This window comes from Lithobates pipiens, unplaced genomic scaffold (assembly GCF_037356315.1).
Source record: "Lithobates pipiens isolate NorthernLeopardFrog02 unplaced genomic scaffold, aLitPip1_a1.2 Scaffold_25, whole genome shotgun sequence".
Lineage (NCBI taxonomy): Eukaryota > Metazoa > Chordata > Amphibia > Anura > Ranidae > Lithobates > Lithobates pipiens.
In genome coordinates, this window is record NW_027507787.1 from 226923160 (window position 1) to 226928264 (window position 5105).

At 37.4% G+C, this 5105-nt stretch overlaps 1 pseudogene; it reads left to right on the plus strand.

Annotated features, from left to right (window-relative positions):
- Positions 1-220: 220 nt before the first annotated feature.
- On the plus strand, positions 221-706 carry LOC143930008 (peptidyl-prolyl cis-trans isomerase pseudogene; annotated as a pseudogene).
- Positions 707-5105: the final 4399 nt, after the last annotated feature.

The window sequence follows — 5105 nt, forward strand, 5'->3', positions numbered from 1 at the left end:
GTGCCCGTGTAGGTTTAGGAGATATTTCTTGGACCAAAGTGGTTTGTAAGGGTTTACAACCACTTTAAATTGATGGTGCTATATAAGTACCTGTAATAATAATAATTAAGTGAAGCATAGGGACACCTTCTGTAGGTTATTTCCTGGTTGTCCTTTCTTGCCAAAAGGAATGGTAACTCAAAAATGTATTTCTATTCAGAACGTTTCCTGGCTCGTCACCATGGCCAATAAGCCGCTTTTCATCGACATCACAGTTAATGGCGGCCCGCTAAGCTGCATCATTATGGAGATTTGATATTTGTCCAAAGACCTGCAAGAACTTTTTTCAGTTGTGTACTGGATAACCAGGATTTGGTAACATAGGCTCTTGCTAACACTGAGTCATCTCAGGCTTTGTGTTCCAGGGTGGAGACTTTACCCACTACAATGGTGGAAAATCTATCTATGGACAGAAGTTTGCTGGAGAAAATGTTACCCTAAAGTACACTGGACCAAGCATTCTGTCTATGGCCCGTGCTGACCATATTACAAACGGTTCTCAGTTATTCAACCTGTACTACTGCAACCAGCTGGCTTGATTGAAAGCATATTGTGTTTGGTTCAGTTGTGGAAGGCATGGATGTTGTTAAAAAAAAGGGAAATCTATGGTTCTCGATCAGGGAAGACACGTAAGAAGCTTGTGATTGTTGACTGTGGCCTGATTTAAAGCATTCTCAATCAGGTTTGGAATTCTTCAGTCCTTGACTGTCTCTGGTTTTTAATCACATCTTGTAATAACCCTGTTTTGCTTCCATTTTCCCATATGTTCTGTTCTTTGCAGAACACAATATAAATAAAAAAATATAAACCATAAAAAAGTTAATTGGCTAAAGTAAAGGTGGCTACACTGTTTGAAACCAAACAAAATAGATTTAGTGGGTGGCCTTATTGGCCCATTTCCACCTCACATATTGTGATTGAAAATTCAAGGGAGTTGAGCAGAAAATTGTCAGTCAAACAGTGGCTGTCTCCAATCATATGCAGTCGTTCTCCGGGTATTTTGACATTCAGTGGTGGCTGTCAGAATGCAATAACCTTGCACTGGATTCACCAATAATTTGGATGAAAGAATATTATTTAGTTATTTTTTCAGACTTATATCAATAGTGTATAGACAGCTTAGGTATTGCAAGATTTCGTTTGCTTAAATCAGGGATCTCCAAACTACGTCCCTCTAGCTGTTGCGGAACTACACATCCCATGAGGCATTGTAAAACTCTGCCAATCACAGACATGACTAGGCATGATGGGAATTTTAGTTCCTGAACCACTGAAGGGTCACAGTTTGGAGACCCTCTGGCTTAGGTTAACAAACGTTCTGCATTATTTTTCTACCTTTGGATAGCATGTGAATGGTATGCTGTTATCCAGGGCATCATTAGGGAGGTTTCTATTTACTTTCTGCACTGCTAAGTTACGCTCTTCAGAATGATACATTAATCTTCATAAAACTAACAATAAGTGTTCTATGTATGAAAAAAATTTATGGAAAATGTCACAAGCATTTGCCAAGCTCTCACAAATTCTAGCCGTATTTTACTAAATAAAATAAGATGATCTACTTAATCATGGGAATCCCATGATTAAGTCGATATGACGAAACATGTCGGGGCAAGGCTGTACGGCAATCACGTGTACGGCAATGACGCTGCACACTGAATGAGGAAGTGGAGATCTGTTCTGAGCCTGAGGGGCGGGTGAGAGTGAACCTTTTATCTGCATTCCCCAGGGTCCGCCGTGACAACTATACATCGCTGCTACAAGTTGTTTGAAGAGTCGCTGTGATTTCACTTTTTGCTTTTAAAGAATTTATTTGATGTGAGTGTAATGGCTGAAGATTTTTCTGAGTGTTTTAATTAAACTGGTTTTACGTTATTACACTATTTGGAGCACTTTATCATTTACATTTAGGGTTGGATTCTGAAATTCACTTAACCCCTTTGTGTGTGGTTAAAAGCGCTTGAGCCAAGCACAGGAGTACAAGGAATTGGAAGTCGGTGAGTGTGTTATCTGAAGGGTGTGGAATCATTATCACATATTGGTGTTGTGGAAGAATTGCGAAGACACTACACAAAACTTTTATTTTTTTCCACTAAAAGTTTTAATGAACAAATGTTACAATACATTAACAAAAACCACAGTATAGCTGTATACTTGACAAACACACTTCGTATATCAAACAATAGAACCACTTTTAAGCTTAAGCAGAAAGCATTTCAAATTTAAGTAGGCATCTCATTCGGTGCACTGCCGTCTCTCGTCTTAACATGCCTAAGTCGAGCAACATTTACACCAACCTTTAGGAGACACAGACAGTATACATGTGGATTTAGGGTTTGGTGTGGGAATGGGGGGGGGGGGGAGATATCGTCTAAGTGGAGGAAGGTGGAAAGTGGATGGAAGAAAAGAAAACAGTAGAAAGGAGAGAAAGAGCATGGTAGGATTCTCTTCACAGAGGAGATCTATCGGCTCCCCCTCACCGGTCTGTCTACGGTAGTAATCCTGGGTAGTAGTTGTTCCCCTGTTGAGGGCGGGTAGCTACTCATCCGGTTGATAGTCTGTCAAAGGCATCCGAGTATTTAAACTGAACCCAAGGGGACGAGGTTTTATGAAATTTATTTGCTGATTCTTTTGCAATGGCAAGCGTTTCCTCCATCGCAAAAATTTTGTTCGACTGAATGCTACACAAAACTTTAATATTGGAAGAATTTATTTATGGACTTTTTTTTTTTTTTAGATAAATTTGTTTTTTATTTTTCACATTAGTCACGGGGAGAATAAATATTCTTTGATGCATTTTTATAAATTTTTATACATGTTTCACTTTAAAATTTGTATTTAGCCCCACTATTTTTATCTAATTTGTGTTAGAGGTTTAAATATTGTTCACACAACCTCAAGCAAACAAGATTATCAAAAGTACAGTTACATATCAAATCGGATCTGACAGGTAATGATCAGTCTATAGTGCACTACACCAGGTTAGAGATTCAAGTATTTGAACCTAAGGGACCTAAGCAAATAAAGGGAAAACGGGGGGGGGGGGGATATTAGTGGGTCAGCCATACACCAACAGAATAGTTAGGGTGACCAGAGCTACACAAAGCAGAAAATACCTAATCGGGGGATCATTTATAGGGCCCCTCACCTCAACCCATTCCCCCCAAATTTTTGTGAATTCCTGCAGGCAGTTACACCCCATATATGTCAATTTAAAAAGTGGGAGCGCATTTATGACCAAAATACTCCACATCTGTACAGTTGAAGGCATTTTTTTTTCCATTGCAGTAAAATAATTTTCCTGGTATAGTAGTAGGCAGTATAAAACACAAAGTGTATGCTACCAATATTAGTTGTGTGCTTTAAATTTCCTCCAGCATTGCTCCTGTTTCTTCTTGCTGGAGGCTGCCATTTTGCTGAAGCCCAGAACCACTAAGCAGAAGTAAATCTTTAAACTGTCAGCAGATCAGCCTCTAGTGACTCTGAGAATAGAGAACAACTGAGTCTGTGCAGAGAAGGGTGAGACAGTGTATTACTGGATTTCAAACAGTATTAACCCTTATTTTTAATGTCCACATGGCTATACCTGCTAAAGGGGCCAGCATGAAGTAATCTAAAAATACAATAATTTTCTGACTATAGTTTAAAAATCAAATACTGCTAAAAGTGAAACAAAAGTTTGAAAATGTATAAACTTTTTCGCAGTTCAGGCCCATGCCAGACCCCAAATAAAAGCATTTTAAATGTATTTATTTAAATAGAAAAACATGGAGCACAATTTACTGATGTGGCACCACATCCATAGGCATGTGAAATAAAAGATAAAGAAAAAGGGATTTTGGAGGTGCCATTCTCAACCACAAAGGTATACCCGGTTGATTTAAAATACAAAATGGTTTTATTTGTTCCAAAAATGTCCTAATAATATCTACAGTATATGCATAAAAACATTTCAATGCAGTTACATATTGCATATAACTGCACTGAAATGTTTTTATGGATATAGGTATTTTTCAGGAATTTTTGAAACAAATTAAATTATTTTTTATTTTAAATAAACTGAGTACTCACTTCTTTGGAGTTAAGAACGACACCTCCAAAATCATTTTTTTTTTCCCCAAATGATTTATTTAACTGAGCAGGCATCGATCTATATCAAGAATCAAGACTTTCGGGTAAGAATGCGCAGATCAAGCATTTTCATAAATAAATAAAAGGCTGAGGTCTTTTATTAAGAAACTATGTGTTAAATCACTTAATTGATAAATAATAATTAAAAATAATTATTCTGCTTTGTATTTTCACAAATGTACACTTAAATATTAACAAAAGTGGGAAACCCTTTTATTAAGAAAGCAAAAATATCACCTAATATTAATCATTCTCACTTTGAACTAAAAATCCTGGAAGCAAATTATTTATTTACATAGTTCCATAGTTAGTCAGGTTGAAAAAAGACACCAGTCGATCCAGTTCAACCACAAAAAAAATAATAATAATAATAATATCATACAATCCTATATACCCAATTCTATACCCACAGTTGATCCAGAGGAAGGCAAAAAACTCCAGCAGAGCATGATCCAATTTGCTAAAGCAGGGGAAAAAATTCCTTCCTGATCCCCTGAGAGGCAATCGGATTTTCCCCGGATCAACTTTACCTATAAATTTTAGTACCCAGTTATATTACGTACACTTAGGAAATAATCCAGGCCTTTCTTAAAGCAATCCGCTGAGCTGGCCAGAACCACCTCTGCAGGGAGTCTATTACACATTTTCACAGCTCTTACTATGAAGAAATCTTTCTGTATTTGGAGATCTTTTCCTCCAAACGTAAAGAGTGCCCCCTTGTCCTCTTTGTTGACTGTAAAGTGAATAACTCAACACCAAGTTCACTATATGGACCCCTTATATATTTGTACATGTTGATCATATCCCCCCCTTAATCTCCTCTTATCAAGAGTGAATAAATTCAGTTCCTCTAATCTTTCCTCATAGCTGAGTTCCTCCATGCCTCTTATCAGTTTGGTTGCCCTTCTTTGCACTTTCTCCAGTTCCCTGATATC